Here is a 26,348-nt window from a genome sequence, read left to right as displayed (position 1 = left end):
GGGACAGGGATGTCAACAGCAAGAGTGGCACAGAAACGCTTCTGCACCCAAACCATTGCTCACTGGGATTTATTCAGCCTTGGAGTAATGCTAAAAAGGCGAGGGCTTTATAGACACGTTCTGGGTCGCAGGTTTCGGCAGTGGTTGTGGGAGTGTGCACTGCGGCTGATACTGTTACAGACCTGTGCTGTCCTCAGAGAAAGAACCAGTCCCAGGGCCCAGCTGCCTACCCCCCTGCACACCTGTTGAGGTGTCTTGGTTTACCTTTTGGAAACCTGCAGGGGGCATTCATTTCTCTCCACAATAGAAGTGTTTTCAGGAAAGACCTGACTCACTGCTCAGTTTCCAGGGGGACGATTTCATCATGGTGGAAATAAGCTCAGTTGTGTGCAGCCACAAAAGGATTAGAGACCTGTTTATTGTTCAGAGCGAGTGAAGTGCACGGAGGGCCTTGGGAGCAGGTGTGCCGGCAGAGGGGAGCGGGCTTGTCCGGACCACCCACCAGCTTCTTCCTTCCTTACCAGGTGAGGACGAAAAATGCAGTTCGGTGAAATTCACTTCTCGGAAAGGACAGGACTATAATTTTAGGTAAGTCTGTATTTGAAAACCCAACAAAACGGAACCAAAAATCTCTAAGGAGAAAAGTAAACTTTTCTGAGACATGGAGTCCCAGCCCCCAGAAATTTGCTCCCCCAGGGCTGAGTTCCTTGGTTGATTCTTTCATTTTGATTGAGGTTCCTGGGATGGGGACCGTGTCCTGTCTGTGTGTCCCAGTGCCCGTTCTGTGTCCTCGTTTGGACAGGAGAGCTCAGTGGGCAGGTCCTGGAGGGGTTACAAAGCGACCTTGGGACTTTACGAAGGGCTTGTGTTCCTGACCAGCTGGGGAGCCTGGGGTGAGCCAAAGCACCTGGACCTGACTCGATCTGGAACTAGACCAGCCTTGGCTGGTTGACCTGGGATGGTGACACACAGCTTCCCAGGAGCTCTCCGGTCGGGGCTCCCAGCCCAGCTCTGAGCTCCCTCCCCCTCAGGCAGCCCCAGGCGCACAGGGGTCTCTTCTGGGCGCTCACCCACCCGGGACGGGCTCGGCGGGAGCCGAGTCAGCCCCAGACACTCCAGAAATAAACTCAGACACATTTGTTTAAGGTCATCTTTAGCAGACACCGTTTCCTCTGCCTGCACCACCCCCCAACTTAGTTTCTGGCTAAGACCTTGGAATGGGCTGAGTCGTGTCCTGGCAAACTCGTGTGTTGAAGTCCTAACCCTCAGCACCTCAGAATGTGACTGTGTTTGGAGATGGGGCCGTTGGTTAGTTCAAATGAAGTCATTAGGATGGCTCCTAATCCCATGTGACTGGTGTCCTTGTAAGGAGAGGGGATTAGGGCAGAGACGCACCCAGAGGGGTGACCGCGTGAGGCCACAACCAGAAGGTGGCTGCCTGCAAGCCAAGGAGAGAGGCCTCAGGAGAAAGCAACCCGTCGTCACCTGGATCTTGGATTTCTAACCTCTAGGGCTGTGAGAAAATAGATTTCTGTCGTCTGAGTCATTCAGTCTGCGTGTTTTGTATCGCAGTCTGAGCAGCCTAGCACAGATCTGTTCGTTCAAGACTCTGCTGAAACGTCCCTGTCTTTGGAAGCCTTCCGTGACCTGGCCCCTGACCCAGGCTGCCTTGTGCCCCCTCCTTGGGTGACTGTGGCATTGATCACCCAGTCCAGTGAGAGGGGCTGCTTTTAATAATTCCCCCAGCACAGCGGACGTAAGCTTATCTCCCGGGCAAACTGGTGTGTAGGTCCTCCCTCTCCCTCTGTGCCTCCAGGACACCTTGCCGTTTCCTCTGTGATGTCACGTAGCACGTTGTCAGTAAATCTGGTGACCATCTCTCCCCACCAGTAAGGCCACAAGCCCCTCCTGAGTGGGCCTGGGCCCCCTTCACTGGAACGGTGGCTGGGACATTCCAGATCCTCAACACATGTGCACTGAATGTATGAACACGTGATATACAAACTCAGTGACTCGATAGACTTAAGTTTTAAATCAGTAATCATGTTTATTTGTTTTTTAAAAAAAAATCTCCAAAGCATAGAAAGAAAGCAAAAGTGGACACAGTTCCATGGTTTGATGAACTTGTTAGCATTAATTGAAAACTGAAAGTGAAACAGGAGGGAAGGGAGCAGGGCACAACTTTTAAAAGAATGACGTAGCCCAAGGACACGACATAAACTGATAAGAACCAAATAGGTCAAGATGGCAGATGACCTTCACTAGACCTTGAGCCTCAGTATACGCTCATTGTAACACATCAGCACACTAAGTGACCAACCCATAGGTGCCATGAGAGTTCTGAGACCTACCATAAAGGCCAAAAAGTGGGCAGTGGCCCAATTCCTGGAAATCCCCACCCCTTTCCCAAAATAGCTGGAATACTCCCATTTATTAGCCTATGAAATTGCCCACTCCTATAAAAACTGACAACCCCGTACCCTGGGGCTACTCTCGCCTTCTGAGGTGGCCCACACTGTCTGTGGAGTGTGTTTCTCTCTAAATAAATCCACTTCTTACCTATCACTTTGGCTCTCACTGAATTCTTTCTGTGATGAGACATCAAGAACCTCAGCTTCATTAAGTCCTGAGACCAGGTGTGTGATCCCAGTTAAAACAACGTGGCTCCAAGTCCCAATCTGGGCTTTGGCTGGGTTCTTGTCCCGGCATGTGGTCCAAGTCCCAATCTTCCCATACATAGAAAGGTGCTAAATTCCTTCACTTGAGATACCTGGTTTTCTTTAACTAACAATAATCTTTTGATGTTCAGACTACGTGCCCCTTGCTGCAAAACTTCTATATAACCTGGGTCCCCCTCTCGCTTTCCTGGAGCAGTTCTCTCATGGTTAGTTGAGATGCTGCCTCCCAGGATTGAAGTCCTAAAAATTCCCACCGAATAAGTTAGAACTCTCAACTTCTAGGATGTGAATAGTTTTTTAGTCGACACGACCTCTCGGCTCTGCTTACTGGTGTCATCACACCAACCGCCACAGGTTGACGTCATGTCCCCTCCACTCCCAACAGAAATAGAGCTTCTCTTCCAGGATTCCAGCACAAGGCCCCACCCCGGGCCCTGATTGGTCACTCGTCCAGCCTTGAGCCAATCACAGTGGCTAGGGAGGATGGAACATGCTGATTGGCCAGGTCGAGGTCATGTGACCATCCTCTCTGGGAAACTTGTGAGCAGGTCACCCTGTGTCCCGGATGGCAGACAGTGTGATACACAGAGAGCAGGGGTGAGGGTCCAGTGCTGCGTCCTCTGTGCTCGGTTTCCTGGGATGTGATTGCTCACATCCTCTTCCCACACCCTGCTGCCCTCCATTTACAAAAGAGTTCAGGACGCACCTCTTCCCTTCCCAAGCGCCGTTTCACCCACCCACACCAGAAAGAAGCAAGCCCTCCTCTCTGAAGACAGGATTGGTTTTTAGTGTCTGATTACAGTCATTTATTCAGTCAACAAACGTCCACTGAGTGCCACCAAGCGCTGCTATGGGTTCTCAGGACTGTTAGCTGTTCTGGGTACTGGGCATTGCCCAGGGGCCTCGCAAAGGGAGTGAGTTTAGTCTGAGGAAGCACCTCGGATACTGAATCACTGAATAACTGAATCGCTTTGCCGTACACCTGAAACTAACACAACATGGTAAATCAACTATACCTCAATTTAAGAAAAAGGATATATTCCGTCATCAAAAATTGTTCTGAAAGTTGTAAAGTTTTCCCTTTCAAATGTAGGTTCTTAATGTGTCTGTTTTTGGCTTGGTGGTGTTTTGTGAAGTAGGGATCAAACTTATTTTCTCATACGGATACCAAATTATCCCGGCACCATTTGCTAAATGGGCCTCCTTTCTCCATTTACACGTTAAGAAGCCTTTTTACAAATCCTAAGTATTAAGGACCTCAGGTCTTTGGTAATTTGTAGAGCACCCCAAGTCATGCCTCCGGTCTGTGTCTTCTCCCCTGTTTTTACTGTTGCAATTTCTAGTATGCATAAGTGCCCCGGAAAGCCCTGTGTAGTGACCCATGGATGTTTTTGTGAGGACAGGGGTTGTGAGCATGGGGGAGGGGCTGAGTCCATAAGGACCCTGTGACCATGCTGAGCGACCCCAACATGGGGTCCGGCTGGGACTTCCTCAGGCAGGTTCTGTGTTTCTTCCTCTTGGTGTCTGACTGTGCACAGTAGGGCTGGTGGATTGGGACCTGGGTCTCTGGGGCAGGCAGTGGAGAGATCAGACGCCAATGCCTGCTTTTCCATTCATGTCCCTACTGTGGGCCCTGCTGAGCTGGCATGGAGACGTTTCTGATACATCTCTCCTAAAGGCCTGAGAGGTGCTCCCTGCTTCTCACCCCCTGCCTCACCCCTCCTTGTGTCGTTCTGACAATAAGGCAACTGTGTTGTTTAATAGACTCCCCCCTCTCACTCCTGCCAGCTCCTTGCCTTGTAGGGAGATGGAGAACTCTGGGAGCAGCACCCCATCACACTTGAGCCTGGACCAGAGAGATATTCTCGCCAGGAAGTCTCCATCCCTGCTGTGGGAGTTTGGAGTTAACGGCTTCTGATCATGCACCCACCCTGGCCCTCGGCCCAGGCCCCACTCTGAGGTCTGGAAAGGAAGTGGCCTCCCCTCCCTGACCCACAACCAGTAGCGAGCACTTGGTCCAGCCCCCTGGCTTTTCTGCCCTGCTCCTCTTCCAGCCCCATCTGGCTCCCAGGCTCCACCCTTGACCCCTGCCCACAGGGTCAGGAGGGCCCAGTTCCAGGACAGTTTCATACCAGGAGAGGCTGCTGGAGGCCCTCACACCCCCTGGTCTGGATAAGCCTTTCCTTGGAGCCTCACAGCCCTGTGAGGAGACACTGGTTTCATGCCCATTTTCCAGTTGAGAAAGATGAGGCTCAGAGCCATTATGTGATTTGCCCAGGCTCACTCAGCAGGTGAGTGAGTGAGCTGGGATGTGAGCCCAGGCTCTGTGCTCTCAGACTCCATATCTCAGTGCACAGGTCTTTCACCTCCTCGGTTAAATTTATTTCAAAGTATTTTATTCTTTTGATGCAGTTGTAAATGGGATTGTTTTATTTCTCTTTCTGATGGTTTATTATTAATGTAGGGACATGCAACAGATTTTTGTATACTGAGTTCTTATCCTGCAACTTTGCTAAATTTGTTTATTAGTTCTAATAGTTTTTTTTTTTTGCTGGAGTTTTTATGGTTTCATATGATATCATGTCATATGCAAATATTGACAGTTTTACTCCTTCTGTTCTCAATTTGGATGCCTTTTATTTCCTTTTCTTGCCTAATTCCTCTGTGTAGGACTTATAATACTATGTTGAATAAAAGTGGTGAGAGTAGGTATCCTTGTCTTATTCCTGATCGTTCAGAAAAAACTTTCAGCTTTTCACCACTGAGTATGATGTTAGCTGTGGGCTTGTCTTAAATGACCATGTGTATTTGGTATATTCCACGTATAACAACTTTATTGAGAGTTGATGTCATACATAGATGTTGCATTTTGTCAAAAGATTTTTCTGCATCTAAGGAGATAATCATATGATTTTTATCCTTCATTTTATTAATGTAGTGTATCACTGATTGATTTGCATATATTATAATTTAATATGCAGGATAATTTCCTGCATCCCTGGACTAAATTCCACTCGATCATGGTGTGTGATTCTTTTAATGTATTCTTGAATTTGGTTTGCTAATATTTGTGGATGATTTTTTGCATCTATGTACATCAGGGTCCTTCTTGACATTCTTAAAATCCAAATTTAAAATGTTATCTCAGTGAAAAATTACAGTTTAATGAAAAAAATGATAAGACATAACAGGGGAAAAGAACAAGGACAGCAGATAACTTACTTTTCATAATAGTTTTAGCTTTTCAGAGAAATTCTCATTAAAACAAATCTAAAAGCCAAGCGTTAGGTTAAAATTAAAATTTGGGGGGGCACTATATTTCTATGGTGAAATTGAAACATGTAATTTATGTATAAGATATTAAGGAGCACCGTTTTCAAAACCTTTTAAAGACATGGATAAGTACTAATATAAAGTGAAAAGGTAACTAAGAATATAGGGTGATCCCATTAATTTAGATGAAATATAGGTATGTTGAGTGATAGTTTTCAAATTTTAAAAAATGTTTTAGTGTTAACATAATTGGAAGTGTTGCATAAATATGCTTTGGTTTGATATTCTGTTTTCTGTCAACCAGACACACAGAGCTGTGATGCAGCCCAGGTGTTCCCCACCCCACCCCCTGTGGGTCCTGGGAGGCACTGACTTTCTGTCCTGGAGCCCAGTGCCTGACTCAGGGGCTCCATAAATGCTCCCTGATATACTGCAGTTGGGAAGTATCTACCTGCAGTCCTGTGAAGATGTCTGAGCTTAGATGTGGCTTCTTTTGCCCTAGAACCAGGGAACCCTGAGCACTCTTGCCATTTCTCATGTGACCACCAGAGGGCAGTGCGTGGCTGCTTGTGACAGTCTCACTGCCCCACGGCAGACATTTTACCAGTTACTCTTCCTCAGAATATGGTTTTTTAAAATTAATTAATTGATTTTTGGCTGCGTTGGGTCTTCGTTGCTGCGCACGGGCTTTCTCTAGTTGCAGCGAGCGGGGGCTACTCTTCGTTGCAGTGCATTGGGCTTCTCATTGCGGTGGCTTCTCTTGTGGAGAACAGGCTCGAGGCACGCGGGCTTCAGTAGTTGTGGCACGTGGGCTCAGCCATTGTGGTGCACGGGCTCTAGAGCGCAGGCTCAGTAGTTGTGGTGCACGGGCTCAGCTGCTCCGCGGCGTGTGCGATCTTCCCCGACCAGGGATGGAACCTCGGTCCCCTGTACTGGCAGGCGGACTCCTAACCACTGTGCCACCGGGGAAGTTCCTATTTCTCTTTTTATCCATTACTCCAGGAGGTGGATCAAAAAGGATTTTGCTGTGATTTATGTCATAGAGTGTTCTGCCTATGTTATCCTCTAAAATGAATCAGGGAAATGTCCAGTCCCACTTTCTCAGTACGTCAAGCTGGCTGGGCCAAAGTGCTAGGCTAGCGGTGGTGCTTGCCTCGATCTTGCAGGGGAGGGGGTTTCCTATCAGAAGAAATCTGGAGTGGAAGAAGGTAGGGAAGAAAGCCAGATCCTGAGGTCACAGATGCAAATGACACAGTGCAGAGAAGAGTGTGTGAGGGGGACGGGGCGAGGGGTGGGCTGGGTAGATAAATAGCCAGACTACCATTAGGCAAGTTGCTATGAAGATCCCAGTGACGGAAGTGAGGAACACTGGAGAGGATGGAAGTGGCTTGGTTTGAGAACTCTCCCCTTAAGAAGTGACATTGGAATGTTACTCAGCCATAAAAAAAAGAACGAAATAATGCCCTTTGCAGCAACATGGATGGACCTAGAGATAATCAGACTAAGTAAAGTAAGTCAGAGAGAGAAAGACAAATAGCATATGATATTGCTCATGTGTGGAATCTAAAATATGATACAAATGAACTTTTTTTCAAAACAGAAACAGACTCACAGACATAGAAAACAAACTTATGGTTACCAAAGGGGAAAGGGGGAGGATATATTAGGAATTTAGGATTAACAGATACACACTAATATATAAAATAAACAACAAGGACCTACTGTATAGCACAGGGAACTGTACTCAATATCTTGTAGTAATCTGTAACAGTAAAGAATCTGAATAAGAATATATATACACATACATACTTACATATATTACTGAATCACTTTGCTGTATACCTGAAACACTGTAAATAAACTATACTTCAATTTAAAAAAAAAAAAGAAGTGATACTAGAACTGACAAGAAAGTATGTAGATAGTTGCCCTGGAGAATAGGGATACTATGGAGAAGGCCCTTTGGGCGAGGTAAATCAGTAGTATCTGTAAAATCATGAATATCCACATGCACACCTTGTGTCTAGGGCACAGTGAGTATTTTAGGTAGAGAAGAGTGTACTTTACATTCAGGGAAAGGCTAATATTTTGGAATGAAACCAGGAGGCTGATGTTAGGGAGCAGAGAGAGAGATTGGAGAGAGACAAGATGATAAGGAAGATGCCATGGAAGGACCCTCCCTTGTAAAGGCTCTGCCTGGCAGCTCAGGAAAATGGCCTTGAAACGTGACGTGAAGGGAGCCCGCCACAGCAAGGTTCTCCAATCCACATGCCTGCAGGGCCAGGCTCTTCAGGTAATGAATGAAGAAGCCGTGTGAACTACGCCGTCTCAGCTCCAGGGGATTTTTATCATTTAAGACTATAGGCCAATGTCCTCAGCTCTGTAAGAAAATTTTTATCGAAATACACTTGACATATAACGTGTAAATTTAACATGTACACCATGTCAATTTGATACATTTTATATTGTAGTATGTACATAGTACAATGTACTTTGTCATTGTAGCAATAATTAGCACCTCTATCATGTTACCTGTCTTTTCTTTTTAGTGGTCGGAGTAATTAAGTTCTAGTCTCTTAGCAAATTTGATGATTATAATAAAATATTGTTGTCTTTATTTACTATACTGTACTTTAGATCAGATTTTTTTTTCATTTAAAAAAGAAGCCAGAAAACCAGCTACACAAAGCTTCTAATTTCAATGTTCGTAACTAATTGAAAACCAAAGTTTTCAGCAGTTTCTTGGTCAAAAAAAGCATTTCTAAAGCTGGATTTTTCTGGATCTGAGGGTGTCTAGATTTTTACTCAGCAATAAACAATGCTGTAAGGTACATAAATTGCACATGTGTTATCTGTTTTCATGGTTTAATCACATTGAATTTTTAAACCAGATTTGAAAACCCAAAGTATTTAACGAATCTCTTCATGGCAACTCAGCTCAGGAGACAGGTTACACAGAAGGACTGTGGCGTTAGAAGTCTAGTCTTAGGACTGAAACTGATTTATTCAGGGACCTTGAACAAGGTCAGTAACCAGGAGTTCACCTCAGGGTCTGCTGTGAAAAGAGCCAACCAAAGATTTTTTAAAATAGAAATCCAGTTTTAATTAATTAATTTATTTTTGGCTGCGTTGGGTCTTCGTTGCTGCACGCGGGCTTTCTCTAGTTGTGTCGAGCGGGGGCTACTCTTCGTTGTGGCATGCAGGCTTCTCACTGCAGTGGCTTCTCTTGTTGCGGAGCATGGGCTCTAGGAGCATCGGCTTCAGTAGTTGTGGCTCGCGGGCTCAGTAGCTGTGGCTCGCGGGCTCTAGAGCGCAGGCTCAGTCATTGTGGCGCACGGGCTTAGTTGATCCACGGCACGTGGGAATCTTCCCGGACCAGGGCTTGAACCCGTGTCCCCCGCATTGGTAGGCAGATTCTTAACCACTGCGCCACCAGGGAAGCCGCCAACCAAAGTGTTTTAAAACATTTAGCTCCCTCCCAAAAAGTGCTTCAGGAATTCACGATGCTCTCTATAATTTTAAAGTCTGTCTCATTTGGACAGTTCTCATGAATTTTGTCAAAATTATCAGCATACTATGAAGCCCCAACATTTTAAAAAAAGATCTTCCTTTTATAAATTACAACATATGTTTTCCAGAAAGGAATAGTTTTGTTTAAGTCAATATTTTTTTTCAATCCCTTAGGCTCTGAAACTAATTTCCTTAGTAGAAAAATGTAAACACATTCAGTATTTTACACCTCCAGAAGGAAATAAAGGGGTGGAAGCAGCTAATATTTACCTCTGTGCTTATTCACTCATGTTTGTATATGATCCTTGAGTCAAGGCTATGAAGAGTGCTACTTGACACTATCCCTTATTAGAAGAATGCATTCAGCAAAGTATTTTTAATATTCTTATGCTGTATTCTATAATCCTAGATGTGTACTGTACGGATATGCAAAACGATTATAATTTTAACAGGGTCGGTCCAATGAATACATTTTACATACTCCAAAATTATCGTATGGTATATGTGTTAGACCTGAACGGTCTCCGAGGGATCCCAGCTCGCCCAAGAACCGCCAAGAGTCGAGAGTCGCTGCAACACGCAAGAGGTTTATTAGGAGCCGGTGCACCGGGGTTCCTTGGTCCTCACGCAGGAGGCCGAAGAGGAACCCCCCCAAGCGGAATCACATACATTTTATAGCTTTCATTTTTCATTATGCAAAGTGTGGATATATCAAGGGTTTTTTTCTCATTGGTTTGTTTTGTTCCGGACCGGAGTGGGGACTTGGCTCTAGTTCCTTGATTGGTTAGCTGTCGGATGCCTACTTTACATTTTCGTGTTTTTGTGGTGGGGGGTTGAGTCACATGAGTTATGGTTGGCTAGGGCGACCTTTAAACTCTGGCTTAATCATTCTTATCACCCGCCCTACTTGTTTGCTCGAGGTCTCATCCCCCGCCATACCTGTTTGCTCGGAACGGTTTCTGCCCAGAGGGGGACATTCCAGTATCTTATTGCCAGCCGAAAAAGCTTAAAGCTCAAAAGTATCGATAGGGAAGTAGGGGTGTAAGTATAGTTAAGGCCCTACATATGGAACCATACTTTCCCTATTCATCAGTATGAAATTCTCTTTCCCCTTGATACGGTTTGATGTGGGCCTTTAGTAACTCCCTCAGTCCCATGCAACCTATCGACGGCATTAAAAATGAATCCTTATGTTTCTCATTTGTGAACTTTGTGGTTTTCTTCAGCATGAAAAATGAGTTGATTGCCCTTCTGGAACTTTCTCTAAAGAACATGCAGCATCGATCTTACGAAATCACTGCGCATCGTCAGTATCGGGACGTGTTCCCTCCCTCATCGGCCCCGTTCGCCTGCCTCCGCCCCTTCCTCTCCAGCCACACACACACACACCTCGCCCGCTCCGACAGTCCTGCCCTTGTTTGCTACGTTCCTATCCGCTGCCTTTTCGCGGCCAGCCTTCCCAGCTTCACGCAGACCTGACACGTGTGGCATCCGCGTGCGTTTCTGACCCTCCAGCCTCTTACCCGCGGCTCGTGCACTGCTCCGCATAAGCCATCCTCTGACTGCAGGCTTTCTCCCTCGCCCACTCCACGACACACACCCCCTGTGTTTCTTTTTTTTAAATTGCCCTTTATGTTCAGAACGGCCTCCGTGAACATTCGTAAGCCTCCTTACCGTGCTCCCTCAGATCCTTTCTCCAGAAACGCTTCCTAGTCTGTGTTGGAAAAAGAATGCACGACGTGAGAGCTGTGACTTAAGTTATATTTGGGGCAAAATGAGGACTGCAGCCCAGGAGACAGCGTTTCAGGGAGCTCTGAGAAACTGCTCCAAGGAGGCGAAGCGGGGGACCTGGGTTATACAGAAGTTTTGCAATAAAAGGGCAGGTAGTCTGAACGTCAAAAGATTATTGTTAATTAAAGGAAAACCAGATATCACAAGGGAAGGAGTTTAGTACCTTTCTCTGTATGGCAAGTTGCAAGAGTCTGGGCTCACTGAAAGCATTCCTTTGATATGCACCTCAGCCGTGTGGGGCCAGTATCCGGTGTTTTCTTCGAATCCTGAGTTTCCTCGGGGCTCACGGTGGGGAGTGGCTGCCGTGTGGTCGCTGCCAGGTGGCAGGTGTTCTTTGTTTCCTTCCTGAGTCCCCTCAGGGCTCACCAGCTCACAGTCTGAGGCGGCTGCAATCGCTGATGACCCTGACATCCTTTGTTTACTGCCATGGCAGGAAATAGTCCATTTCTCATCTGCAAGCATCTCCACTTTTGTGTCTGCAAGTCACATTCTCAGCTCTTCCTGGCCTCTTTGTAGCAATTCACTTTTCTACCTGAACGATTTTATTTGGAGCCTTAATTTTTTTCTGGACCCTTTCTTTACAGAAGAATCGGGGAAACTGCAGCAGTGCATGTTACATAAACATGCATAATATTTATTTGGGGGTAGGTTATGCAAACACGTGGACAGAAGTAGTTCTATTGCCTGCTGATCATACAAAGCAAAGAGAGCAGAAGCAAAGCTGCTTCTCACACACGAGAAACTTACATCTTTGCTATGCAGTATTTTAATAACCACTACTTTCAGGAATTTTGATTTTTTTTAAATAAAAATGCCAGGTTAACATTTAGAATGTTTGTTAAAATGTTTACTGTTTGTTGAAATTTAATGTTTGTTAAAAAGGCTTTTAAAAACTGCCTTTATCGTAGAGGTAAGAATGCATGATTCTACCGGTCAGAATGGCCATCATCAAAAAATCTAGAAACAATAAATGCTGGAGAGGGTGTGGAGAAAAGGGAACCCTCTTGCACTGTTGGTGGGAATGTAAACTGATACAGCCACTGTGGAGAACAGTATGGAGGTTCCTTCAAAAACTACAAATAGAACTACCACGTGACCCAGCAATCCCACTACTGGGCATATACCCTGAGAAAACCACAATTCAAAAAGAGTCATGTACCACAATGTTCATTGCAGCTCTATTTACGATAGCCAGGACATGGAAGCAACCTAAATGCCCATTGACAGAGGAATGGATAAAGAAGATGTAGTACATGTATACAATGGAATATTACTCAGCCATAAAAAGAAACGAAATTGAATTTTTTGTAGTGACGTGGATGGACCTAGAGTCTGTCATACAGAATGAAGTAAGTCAGAAAGAGAAAAACAAATACTGTATGTTAACACATATGTATAGAATCTGAAAAAAATGTGGTTCTGAAGAACCTAGGGGCAGGACAGGAATAAAGACACAGATGTAGAGCATGGACTTGAGGACATGGGGAGGGGGAAGGGTAGGCTGTGACAAAGTGAGAGAGTGGCATGGACATATATACACTATCAAACGTAGACTAGATAGCTGGTGGGAAGCAGCGCATAGCACAGGGAGATCAGCTCTGTGCTTTGTGACCACCTAGAGGGGTGGGATAGGGAGGGTGGGAGGGAGGGAGACGCAAGAGGGAAGAGATATGGGGACATGTGTATATGTATAACTGATCCACTTTGTTATAAAGCAGAAACTAACACACCATTGTAAAGCAATTATACTCCAATAAAGATGTTTAAAAAAAAGAATGCATGATTCTTAGAATCTTTGAGTAGTTTCACTCTGTATAGTATCAACGTATAAGACTTGAGTTGAATGAAAATGTCTTTCCTTCTTTGAAGGAAAACACCATTACTATGTCTTTTTCAACTAGAGCAATCTACGAAACTGCCTTTTGGAGGAACCATTTGTTACCTCCTTGCTGCAGTAAAATTTCATGCAGTATCCAGAAATTGAAATTCTGTATCTGTCTGCACTCCCTGTGACCAGATATGAACTGATACAATAATAATAATAATCAATGGCGATTACAAGCTTTGAATTCACTGCACTAAGGTCGTAGGGCAGGCTGCCCAGCCTCTCTTCATATGATAGCTCCCAGTCTTGGAAAAGATCGAGGCTAAATAGGTCACTGCCTTGCCCGAAGGTTCACAAAATGCCATTTGTCTTCAGCTGTAGAAGTCATGAATAGAAAATGTAGAGACTCAAGGTCTTCATCTGGTCTCCTCCAAACAATCCATCAAGCGCCATCTCCCTTCTCTCAAAGCTTCAGTTGCACTTACACTCTGTGTCACTCTCACAGTAAACCCTACAATCTTTGCTTTCTCTGTGTGTCTGTCTTCCTGCCTCAGTCTCCTGGGTTATTGGTAGCGGCAGGGACCATCGACTACTCTCTCTTTGCTTTCCATTTCAGCTCTTGGTGCGATGTGAACGGGAGGAACGTGAATCCATTCAACAAACATCCGCTGCAGATTCTACTGTGTTCCAGGCACTGTAACCAGAGATACAGTGGTAAACAGGACAAGCTCCTGCCCCCAGAGAACTGAAATCTAGAGGGAGAGAGAGAGGCGGGCAAACGGGCAAGTACCGTCAAATGTGGTGTGTGACCCTTGAAGCCAGCAGTGGGGTCACGAGAGCACATCTGGCGGGATTCGAGCTGGTTGTATGGAGTCCAGGAAGAGCTCTGGACGAAGTGATTTCTGACAAGCAATCCGGAGGTGAGTCGGACTCAGCCCAGTGAACAAGGGTTGGGGGCGCGGAGGAGTTTTCCAGAGAGTTTAAATTGCATCCCAGAGGTGAGAAAGAGCAAAGCCCATTAAAGGAACAAGAAATACTTCACCGGACTTGGAGTTTACAGTGGTGGTGAGGGTTGGAGATGGGGGGAGGAAGCTCTAAAATGGGCTGATTCAGGAAAGTTCTCTCGCTGGGGACTGAGACGTCCAACGGTTCCTGTCACCCTCGCTGACAGCTGACACATTTCTGGTACATTCTGAGCACTTTTGAAGATCATTTTCTTCTCTTTAGCTCACCTGTTGTTAGAAAGAAATACTCTAGTGTTTGGGGGCTGGGACGTCAGTTCATAACGTGTGTATCAGCCAGCCTGTCGCTGTCAATAATGTGACAAACCCAGCCAGAGGCTGCCCCTTGCTTGGCCTGTCAAATGAGACGTCACCTCCTGCAGCTGCCTGGCGTTCAGGACTTCAGAACATTCATGTCTGGAACCCACTGTGAGGTTCCTTTTGGACCTGAGAGGTGAGTTGAATTGGGGCACCCAGGTGAAGGCTGCAGAGAATTTGTTGCAGCAAAAAGAGACATGAGACTTTTCTGGTAAACAAGGAAAATAAGGAAACAGTGAGCAGGGTGGGAAACAGCATAAACAGGCCTGAAAGAGTTAAGCCATCTTGGTTATCCTTTAGCTGTTACCCCCTAGCAAACACGTAGAGCTAGACGTGTCCTTCACCAAGCCGATGGCTCTGACTCCGTGTGAATTACCGTTTGCCCCGGGCATTCTTCTCCCACGTGCTCCATTTCCGAAAGGAGGGCCCGGCCCATAACTTCAGGGACACCAGACCCGGCTGCTGAGCTGCCTGACGCCAGCTTTGGCCATGAATTTGCAGAAGAAAAGAAATGCAAGGTTAATTATTCTGAGCCTTATCACCTACCCCAGACCCCGGGGCTGTGTGACCTTTCCCTATTCCCCGGGGATGGGGGCGCAGTCCTTGAGGCGCTAGCTAGCTACGGAACTGTGTCTCCTCTTGCCCGGCAAAGGGAACAAAGCTACTCTTTCTATTTCCTCCAAACTCTGTCTCCGCATTTCTGTTCGGCGTCGGTGGACGGGGAGCCAAGATTTTGGCAAGGTAATGGGGCGCAGGCCACTTCTCCTCTGGAAATTACTGTCCCTAAGCTGAGGCCCAAAGTGAGAACTATTCACTTTTTTTCTGTGGTTGTTTTTTTTGTTTGTTTGTTTGTTTGCCGTACGCGGGCCTCTCACCGCTGTGGCCTCTCCCGTCGCGGAGCACAGGCTCCGGACGCGCAGGCGCAGTGGCCACGGCTCACGGGCCCAGCCGCTCCGCGGCACGTGGGATCCTCCCGGACCGGGGCACGAACCCGTGTCCCCTGCATCGGCAGGCAGACTCCCAACCATTGCGCCACCAGGGAAGCCCGAACTATTCACTTTTTAAACTAATTTTTATCAATGGTTTTATGGAGGTGTAACCTATATACCATGAATTCACTTATCTTAATTCAATGAATTCTTAGTAGATTCACAGAATTGTGCAACCGTCACCACAGTCTCATCTGAAAACGTGTCCATCCTCCCCCAAATAAAACTCATATCCACTTATGGTCACTCCCCCTTCATACCGCCAGCCTCAGGCAACCACTAACCTATTTTCCGTCTCTATAAATTTTCCTCATCTGGACATTTCATATAAATGGGATTGTAAAAGATGCGGTCTTTTTGTCTGGCTCTTTCACTTAGTATAATGTTTTTGAGGGTCATTCATATGCTAACATGTATCAGTAGTGTGTTACTTTTTATTGTCAAATAGTATTCTTTGGTGTGGGTATTCTGCTTTTGTCTATCTGTTTACTAAAACTATGAATTTTTACTATTAGATCATGAGAATGTATTCTAGCTCAGAAAATGTATTCTGGGGAACCTCCCGGATGCAGTCAGATATGGGGTATTGGGTAGATTCCTGTATGGTTGGGAATTCCTGAAGTGGACTCAAAGCTCATCTCAGATTGAACCTTCTGCTTAGGAGTCCCAGGTACACTGACTGAGGGCTCAGGCTCTCCTAACCTGTGCCTCTGAGGCTGTGGCCGATAAAATCCAGCATGTGAGGTAGAAAAACCCGGGGCCAGTCAGAAAAACACTCAGCCCTTGGCACTAAGTAAAAGGTCTTTGTTCACAAGATGATGACAGCTCAGAACACCTAGCAACAGAACTTGAGAATATCCAGCTTCTCCTGGCAGGCTTCCTTAGTCTTGGTGAATTAATAATCCTGCCTTCCTGTGTTCTTAGGAGGCCTGGCAGGGTTCGTTATGACATCTGGCTGTATCTGGACTACATCACTGACTCGTTTCCTTTGTTCAACATTTATTGAGCACCTAATATACGCCAGGCCATTTGTACACATTATCTAATTCAATCCTAGCAATGACCTTATAAAACAGCTGCTACTGTACTTATTTTACAGATGGGGGACTTGAACCTCAGAGAGGTTATTTGTCCCACATCACTCAGCATAAATGGTAAAGTCAAGATTTGAACCCAGTTTCTCTAAGGCCAATTCTTCCTATACGCTAAAGCTACATTGAAAAAGTATCATTGAAGAAAGGGGAGATTTAATTTATTATGCTAGAATGGTGAGGGAGGAAGTAGGAGATGGTTAAAATAGGTCTTTTCCAGTGGTTTTAGCCACAGAAAAAGGACAGAGACTGGATACCTATGAGAATCATGGGGGGGTGAGGGGGGTCCGTTTGCAGGTGCCCCCAAGGTGGGTCCACTAATCTCTGCCCCCCATTTCATGCCGTCACTTGCCTCATACCTTAGCTACGTAAATAATTGCAAGGATCAGATTGTTCTTAAAAGATATTAAAGAATTAACACGGCATTCTGTTACACTAAAAATGGGAGCTAAGGGGAAATTTTAAAAAATGTTAAAAGAGACTTCCCAGGAGCGCAGATGCTCTGATAGTAGGGTCATAGATTCCAAGGCACGGAAACACCTCGCCAGTTCCTCTTCCCAGGAAACTGCGTGGCCTCCTCGCCCTGATTCACACCCTTTCCTCTGCCCGAATACTTTTCTCACACGTTTTGCCTGCTTGAACCTTCCCTGCTGCCATCTCTCATCAGGCGTCTGAGGCCACTGGAGAGGCCTTCCCTGACCTCCCACTTTAAAGCAGGTTATTCCCATTCGTAGATGAAGGACCTGTTCTTCACCTCCAAATCTGCAGGCGTTCACAATTTGTAATTAGGTAGTTTATTGGCTTGTTGGGTGAGTGTCTCACCTCGCCTGTTACACTGTAAGTTCCCTGAACGCCGGAAGCGTGTCTGTTAAAATCGGCCGTAAGACAGGCAGGTCAGGCTTCAAGGAATGCCTCCCCCACCAGCTCACAAGCTCCTTGAATATCGGAGGAGCTGCCGCTTTGCGGGGTTAATCCATTCTGGAGACCGGCAGGCTGGGGGTGCCCGGGAGCCGAGCTGCACTCCGCCGGCTCCCATCTGCAGCTGAGCTTAGCTCGGGAGGACGCGCTCCATCCAACCTCCCTGAGGCCAGTAAAGCTGTGGGCCCCAAGAGGACAAGCTGACACACCCTGGCCTTTCTCCCCGGACTCCTCAGATGCAACAGCCGCACAGAGTCCCAAGAAGGGCCACTGTAAGCTGTGAAGGAAACCACTCAATTCTTCCACTGCTCTTTGAATTTTTGTTGCCAGTTTTTGATCTCATATATGCATCTGACTTTAAAATAAAGTCCCAGGAGCTTTCCTGGGGCTGAGGAAGAAATGCCTAGAAAATGTTGTCCAGGCTAGGAAGCTTCTAGAAGACAGATGAGAGGAATGCACTGAAGAGTGCCAAGGAGTGTGACGATGGGGCCGGCAACGCACGTCATAAAAGAATTTACAGAGCCAGAAGTGAGGGTAGAAGGCAAGATTTATTGAGTGCACTGCGAGGGAGCAGCGGAGAGTCACAGGGGGTCTGCCCTGGGAGCGAGAAACTAGGCTTCTTTTACGGTCCCTTCTGGCCACCCTTGGGTTAATGTTCCACTCATGTGGCGGTTAGGGCTGGGTGTGTCATAGCTCCGTCTTCTTAGGATGCCAACTGCTTGTGACTGCTGGTAATTTCCACTGGGGGGAGGGTGTGACTGTGTTATCTTGAAAGGACCTCCCCAGCCTAACATGGCTGTTCAATTGTGAAGCTCTACAGAAACGTCTGTGTGCTTCTAAGCTACAGGGCTGATCTTAAAACGTAGGGGCTCTTTGGGGATGATGTTTGTTCATTCACTCAACAATCTAGTGTTTGAGGTCAAGGGGTGTGGGTCCAGGGCCCACAGTGCAGGTGTCCCTATTGGGAACAACTCTAGAATTTCTCTGGGGGAGGGGCTGGGGTCCCTGTGGACGCCCTGCTTGGTTCCCACCCTTTCCTTCCTTCCTTCCTTCCTTCCTTCCTTCCTTCCTCCCTCCCTCCCTCCCTCCCTCCCTTCCTTCCTTCTTTCACTCAAGCATGAGTGAGACTGAGGTCTGTTGGGGTGACCCTTTCTCCTGTGGTGGTCATGCCCGGACGCAGACGTCCTGGAGGAACAGCATCCTTGTCTGGTTCTCACGTGAGGCTGCCCGGCTTCACCATGGCCTTAACCGTGAACCTGCTGGTCGGACACGCCGTGTTCCTCCTCCGTCTCCTAGGAGCTCCGCCCACCGCCCTCGCTGACATCTGAGTGTGCAAAGTGGCCGTGTTTAGCCAATTTGGCAAGTTGTGGAGTTGAGGTGAAAGTCTGGAAAGTCCAGACCCCTGGACACCGAGGTTTTGGGTGTGAGTCCAGCTGATGTTTCAGAGTCCAAGTTCTGCCGGGGGCGGTGATGGGGTCATGGGCAGGGACATGTTGGCCAGAGGTCAGGACCCCGCTCTCCAGGGAAAGAACCAGCACGCATGCACAGTCTGTGCTACAAGCTGATGTGAAAGACAGTGGTACACAGACAGCAAAGATGATAATATGCTGAGATCATGTGATAACAGATAACACACAATTCTCTATTATCAGTGGGCTTCCTGCAAAAGGTGCCTGGGTGGGCATATACATTTATTAGCTAAACTGATACACAGGATGTGTGGCACACAATTCATAAAAAATACTACCAGCCAGCACTCCAGTGTAAATTCCAGAGAGGCCCAGGCCCTCACGGGATGCTTTTGTGGCTGTTTGCCCGACTCCTGTTCCCCAGACATCCACAGCCCCCTAGTCGGCACACGAGAGCGGTTCTGAAGTTGTTTGATATTTGCTGGTGATTAACGAGTAAGACCACGAACTCCCAGTGTGTGGAATCTCACTCCTCCCTCTGCAACATCTGGTCTGCACGAGTCACGCTTTCCCCATCACTCTTTAAGGCTAGACGACCAACGGGGTAATCAAGCAAGGCTGGGCTGTGGCATTTGCCGTTTCTATGGTGTAGACATTCCTGCGCCGGCCAGTTTCAAGTTTCCAGTGTGATGTCCCTGAGGAAGGAATCGGGAAGCGGCCCAGAGAGCGTTTCCACCACACACACTGTGGGTGGGAGGGGGTGAGAGCGAGCAGAGACGGTGGGAAACGCAGTATGATAGCCAGTCAGGGCCACAGTAATAGTGGTGGGTTGTGAGAACTTGCTGCCTTCTTTATTTTTTAAAATTTATTATTCTTTATTTATTTGGTTGAAGCGGGTCTTAGTTGCGGCACGTGGGCTCCTTAGTTGTGGCCAGGGGGCTCGTCAGTTGTGGCTCGCAGGTTCCTTGGTCGTGGCCTGTGAACACTTAGTTGCAGCATGCATGTGGGATCTAGTTCCCCGACCAGGGATCGAACCCGGCCCCCCTGCCTTGGGAGCTTGGAGTCTTAACCACTGCGTCACCAGGGAAGTCCCCGCTGCCTTTCTTCTCCATATGGATGATCCAGTGTAAGTTTGTAAGTTAGATTCTAACACCAGCTGTGGTGAACAATGGCTCGTGCCGTTCCTGAAGATTCCAAGATGGCTTTCACGATGGGTGGCAGCCCGCTCCAGTGCCCTCTCCCCTTCCAGGTTCAGTGCCTGGAACCCAGAAGTTAAACTAAGAAAAGGCAGACTAACAAGAGAAGAAAAATTTACATGACGTAGATGAAGGGAGTCTATAAAGAAATGTTACTCAGGGAGGTGGTGAGAATGGGAGATGTAAATGCCATCATAGAAAGGAAACGGGGTCTGGGGGGAGTAAGTTATGGGACGTCGGTCCAGATAGCAGTGTGAACAACGGCGTTTCGTGGGGTTTGTGGTGCAGATTGAAGTCGGTGCCTTTTTTATGGATGAGCGTCATTCAGCAGCCTCCTCTTCCAGGGATGGGGAGAAGGAGAGAGCCTACGAGTGGGCGTGTCCTTTATCAATGTGAACTTCCTTTGCAGAAGGAAAGCTTGTGCCCCGTTGCAGAGGCGTGTGTCTCTACTTCGGGGCCGACCACCCTCCCACTTGGTGCCCCCAGGCTGCAGCCTTCCCACAGCACAGACTCCCGAGTGTGGAAGTTTGGGATCTGAGCCCTGGCCCTGGTCCACCAGCATCTCAGAAGCCTGCGTGAGGGATGTGGGGGCCACCGTAGGCGGATGGCACCGGGGTGGGATCACTCCCGTGCGTGCTGTGTGGCAGAGGCCAGCTCCAGCCACCTGGGCACGTGCTGCCTGAATGTCACATGGCCCCAGGTGGCCTGGGGTCCCCCGCTCATGCCTGGGGGGCCACTTATGAGACAGGGCATGAGCTGAGAGAGCCTTGGAACAGGCTGTGAGAGAAGATGGAATCAGGGGTTCCGGTCGAGTGTCTCATAGGTGGGGAGAGGGTTGGGCTCTGTTGCTGCTGAGGCAGAACAAGAGCAGAGGGGGGTTGGCTGCTGGTGTCCACGATGCTGTGTAGGGCACGAAAAGCTTTCCCTCTACCCTCTTACATCCTGTACCAGGGCTCTGCAAATTAAATTGATGGACAAAAGATTAACAGGAGCAGAAGTTTGATCGTGTCTGTGTACAGAGCCCTTCACAGAAAAGAAGTGGAGATGCAAAGAGATGCTTAGACTTAAGGACTTGTGTGCATGTTAACAAAGGGTGATAAGTTTCCAGGGAAGTCACAAGACAAAGGAAAACAGGTTTCCGTTTCCAAGGACCGGAAGTTGTGGGAAGGTAAGTAAATGGGGAAAATAATGGAAGACAGAGCTGATTTAGTGAGATTTGTTATGCGGACTGAAGCTGGTACCTTCTCAGATGATAAGATTCTTTCTCCTCTTCCTGGTACAGGAGAGGAGAAGGGACATCCTCACAAAGGGATCAGGCAGATGGAGGAGGGTAGACTTTTTGTTTTTGCTGCATCTCAATCACCTCGACTCAAAGTAACCCTTATGCCAAAATGGCATATTTGGGGTGTCAAATTCTGAACCCCCTCAACTGTATACAAAGAGTTTCTAACAGCTGGAGGTCATACCGGTGGATGGGCCGTCTCCAGACTCGAGGGAACACTTCCCCACCGGAGGAGAGGGTCCAGCATGTCGGGGTGATGGCCGGCACGCTGGACGGTTATCGTGGGTCCCAGTGCTGAGCGCTTTAGCTCGCGACCCTGTGAGGTGGGCACTATTATCTATCCCACCTCACAGGTGAGAAGCCGAGGCCTGGACGCCGGGGTAACTAGAGGATGGTGTCTGTGTTTCCTGGGGCTGCAGCAACAAACCCCACAGCCTGGGTAGTTGAGGCACAGACGTTTATTGTCTCCTGGGCTCTGGAGGCTGAAGCGCCGAGTTCAAGGTGTCCGCACGCTTGCTTTCTCCTGCAGCCTCCCTCCTTGATGTGTAGACAGCCATCTTCTCTTCCTGCTGGGTCCCGTCTCAGAGAGAACCGGAGCCAGACGGTGTTGAAAGCACCCAAACCAGATTTTATTCGGGAGCTCCTGCAATGGGGGAAAAGGAGCCTCTGTCTAGAGCCAGGCTCCTTCCTGCATTCGGCGTGGGCAAGGGGTTTACAGCCAAGGAGCAGAAGGAAGGGGCTGTGATGGGCACTTGCTAAGAGTAGACTCGGGGGGCAGTGGGGCTTCTGGCTCGACTGACCTACCAGGGTCCTTCTGGTCAGACATCACCTGGGGGAGGTGGAGGATGAGCCAATCAGGTTTCCAGGATGACCAGGTATCCAGGGTGAGGCCAAGGACAGACCCACAAGAGAAAGACACACACAAGTTCATTAGGATAATGTTAGTTCACAGAAGCCTTCACGACGTCGCACATACGCACGGGGTACCCGGTGACGGTCACCCCAAGAGGGACTAGAGCTCGCAATCCTCACCCTTCTTGGACGGGACAAAGGAAAGGGGTTTGGGCTTCCTTTGAGGGGAGTAGATTACGGGAAGGCAGCCAGGAAACCGTGGTGAGCAAGGGTGTTTAGTGGGGTTTGTTCAATGGGCATCTCCTCTGTAAATGTGAATTTCCTTTTCGGGAGGAAAACCAGTGCCCTGTTCTAGGGCTTTCCCTGCATCTCCTGGTTCTCGGTGGCCTTTAGCTCCAAGTGATCCACACACCAAAGAGGCACATTCTGGGCTGGTGTGTACCGGTGCCCTCGTTTCTACACTGATTCAGCAGGATTCTGGCGAAGACTGGGCTGTGCAGGCCCAGCAATGACGGGGCCAAGGTCAAGGCCAAAATCGAGGCATAGGACAAGGTCTGTGTGAGGTATGTTTGAGGAGAGTCTTGGTCACCTCTCACGGTCCTGGACGTGTGCCTGGTGTCTCTGTGTCCTGATCTCCTCTTCTTATAAGGACCCCTGTTCTATGGGATGTGTTGTCTCAGAGTGAAGGGGGATTGTGTACCCCCCCAGTGGAAAGTGACATCCACATCCTGACCCCAGGGGCTCAGGACGGTGACCCCATTTGCAAGTAGGCTCTCATCCCGTAAGTAGTTAAGACAAGGGCATTAGGACAGCTCTAATCCTCTGTGACTGTCTTTACGAGACAAGGGGACACACAGACACAGAGGGGAAGCCACGTGAATACAAAGGCAGAGAAGGGAGGGCTGCAGCCCCAAGTCCAGGGACTCCTGGGGCCCCCAGAAGATGGAAGAGGCAGGAAGGACCCTCCCCTGGCGCCTCAGCACTTTCCAAGTAGACAGTTGCCATGGGTGGGCCTGAACTGAAGCCAGTGCTGTGGCCCCTGACCGCTCTGTGCTCCCCATATGGCATGCTGGGGCCGCCTCTCACAGGACACTGACCAGTGAGTTGGTGTCACATGAGACTGCAGGGCTGGTCCCCTAGACATGCAGGCCCATCTCAACCTTCCTCCTGGGCTCTGGCACACAGGCTGACTGTGCAGCCTTTCAGCCCCTGCACGGGACCCCTGGGTGTTGGTTAAAAGGGCAGGTTTCACCCCAAGAATGATGGAAGGTGAATTTCTCATCCGCCCTGTGCAGTGTGGGCAGGGAGTCACAATTAATTACAGAGTTAAAAGTGGGGGGAGGATATTAGCCATGAAACGGAGTGAAGCACTGACACAGGGCACAACATGGATGAACCTTGAAAACGCTGAGAACATGAAGCTCAGAGAAGAAGCCAGACATGAAAGGACAATCCGTGGATTCCACTTACGCAAGACATCCCGAACAGGCGAGCCCACAGAGACAGACAGTGGGCTGGGGGTGCCGGCGCGGGGGGAAATGAGGGGTGACCTGTAGAGAGTGGGCTTCTGGGGAGATGATGGAAATGTTGTCAAACGCATTGTGCTGGTGGCTGCACAGCCCTGTGAATATGCAAAACACCACGGAGCTTAATGCTTAAGATGGGTTAACTGACTGTGCGGTGAAGAAATTCAATGTCAATAAAGCTGTTACCCAAAGTGAAAACCTGGAGGCTTCCAGGCCCACCTCCCAAATGTGACACCAGAGGTGCAGGGTAGGACAGGAACTGCGTGTCTGAAAGCCCCATGTGTCCAACCCGGTGGTCTGAGGGCACCTCGCAAAATTCTCCCTGTGGCATCAGAAGCGTGGGACGCTAGTGTGGCCAGGCCTCAGGCAGAGAGGCTGGATTCCGTGACCTTGCCGTCCTCTGTTAGGGACTGTGGCATCGTGTCCGTAGAAGGAGGTGGGTCAGCTTGAAGCCCGGTTCCCTTTTCTGCACGTTTCTTCTTTCTCTCCCAGCGATGATGCCGGCCGAGCTGTGCCAGAGCGACCGAGGCAAAAGCGTCGTGCACAGAATGACTGAGGACTCTGACCAGGTGCCGTGGACTCCTCAGAGGCAGTGACCCAGGACTGAGGCTCCAGAGCCGCCTCCTGAGCTTCGGGGCCCCGGTGCCCCTCTCACGGGAGTTGCTGTCAGCCTTGATGGTTGAAGCAGCCATGGTATCGAGGTTTCACTGGTAGAAACTGTTCCTTTTCTTCCCTGGGAGAAGCAGGCCTCCTACTTTGTTGGGGAGACCCCCTTTTTAATAAACAAAAGTGATAAGCTTAAATTATATATTAAGAATTACTTTAGGGACTTCCGTGGTGGCGCAGTGGTTTAGAATCCACCTGCCAATGCAGGGGACACGGGTTCGAGCCCTGGTCCCGGAAGATCCCACATGCCGTGGAGCAACTAAGCCCGTGCACCACAACTACTGAGCCTGCGCTCTAGAGCCCGCGTGCCACAACTACTGAGCCCAAGTGCCACAACTACTGAAACCCACATGCCGCAATTACTGAGCCGCTCACTTAGAGCCCGTGCTCCACAACAAGAGAAGCCACCGCAGTGAGAAGCCCGCTCACCACAACTAGAGAAAACCCGCGCACAGCAACAAAAGACCCAACGCAGCCAAAAACAAATAAAATAAAATAAATTAATTAAAAAAGGAATTACTTTATATACACATAAAGAATAATCATAAAGATCAGGAAACAGAACGTGACGAGTGGACACCCAGGAGTGCCCTTCCCTCCTCACAGCCTCCTCCTCTCCGTGAGGGCGCTGTTCTCCCGATGATTTTGTGACAGTGATCTTGTCCTCAGAGTGTACGCCCAAGCACGCATCCCTAAATGACGCAGCCCAGCTTTGCCCAGTTCCAGACTCTGTACGTGCGTGTACCGTGCAGGCTGCTTTGTTGCTCTTGATGGCGCAGCATTGTGTCCATGACATTCTTTCATCTTGTGAATACAGTATTTTTAAAAATAATTTTTATAGTTTTACGAACTTTAAACAAAATGTACTCCATTGCTGTGGAATATTCCTTCATAGGAGCGTGCATGGTTCATTTCTGCATCCGCTTGTGATGGCCTTCATGTTCTTTCCGGTTTGGCTCCTGTGGCTGCGGAGTCCATGTCCGTGTGTCCTGGTGCAGTGCCGGTAGGTTTGTGTTCAGCTGGGAGGAGCCCTGCGGGTCTGCGTGCGTGCGCGGACTTCGCTCTTTGAGGCCCGATTGTTTCAGAAGCGGTTGCATCGGCCCGCTGCGTGCCAGGCTTTCCATTGCCCCACAGCCTGCTGATAATTGATACTATGTCTTTCATGTCTGCATTCTGGTAGGTGTATGCACAGTATTTTTCTTATGGTTTTAATCCCTCGGTGGTTAGTGAAGTTGTGCATCTAGTAGTATTCATACACTATTTCCTGTTCGTTTTTAAAAAGTTTTTAAAATTGTGGTTCAATACACATAACATAAAATTTAGTATCTTAACCATTTTTAAATGCCATTTCAGGGTCAAGAAGTAATTGGTGCTGTTGTGCAAACCTTACCGCCATCGTCCTCCAGAACTTTCTCATCTTGCAACATTGAAACAGTCCCCATTAAACACGCACTCCCCATGCTCCCTCCCTCAGCCCCTGGCACTCAACATGCTACTTTCTGTCTCTATGTTTCTGACTGCTCTAGGGGCCTCGTGTGAATGGAGCCAGCACTGCGTGTTGTTTTGTGTCTAGCTTACGTCACTGAGCATAATGCCCTCGAGGCTCATCCCTGCTGAAGGCTGTGTCAGAATTGCCTTTCTTTTTAGGCTGAACAACATTCCCTTGTATCGAAGGACCGTGTTTTTCTTCTCCATTCATCCATTAGTGGACACGTGTAATATCTACATTCATTTCTCATTTCATAATAATTGTGGAATAACGTCAGAAAGTCCTTTGAATCTAAAGTCATCTGCCATTAACTCTTTTCTTAAACTTTTTATTGTGAAAAACATCAAAGCTAAGAAAAAGGGAAAATACATGTCAGCTTCACCTGTGTTCAGGAATTAATGCTTTACGGATTCACTTTATTCCCTGTGTGTGCGCTACGTGTGTGCATGTGCCTGTATGCGTACATGTGCTGTGCATGTGCATAGGTATGTGCACCGGCACACGTTAGTGTGTGCGTGGGTACACGCGTGCGTG

General features: G+C 48.2%; 1 long non-coding RNA gene across 5 annotated transcripts in view; it reads left to right on the top strand.

Moving 5' to 3' along the window:
- LOC131764944 (uncharacterized) overlaps positions 1 to 26,122 on the top strand; it is a 96,282-nt gene extending 70,160 nt beyond the window's left edge. For 4 of the 5 annotated variants that reach the window (XR_010835275.1, XR_010835276.1, XR_010835273.1 and 1 more), the window contains 3 exons: positions 525 to 588; positions 13,694 to 13,997; positions 24,152 to 25,165. This is a non-coding gene — a long non-coding RNA (uncharacterized lncRNA). Of the gene's footprint in view, positions 1 to 524; positions 589 to 13,693; positions 13,998 to 24,151 lie in introns of all 5 variants that reach the window. The other variant, XR_010835272.1, reaches the window with a different exon arrangement.
- Positions 26,123 to 26,348: the final 226 nt, after the last annotated feature.

The sequence above is a fragment of the Kogia breviceps genome, chromosome 11 (genome assembly GCF_026419965.1).
Source record: "Kogia breviceps isolate mKogBre1 chromosome 11, mKogBre1 haplotype 1, whole genome shotgun sequence".
Classification (NCBI taxonomy): Eukaryota; Metazoa; Chordata; class Mammalia; order Artiodactyla; family Physeteridae; genus Kogia; species Kogia breviceps.
This window is presented reverse-complemented; position numbering and strand designations above follow the sequence as displayed.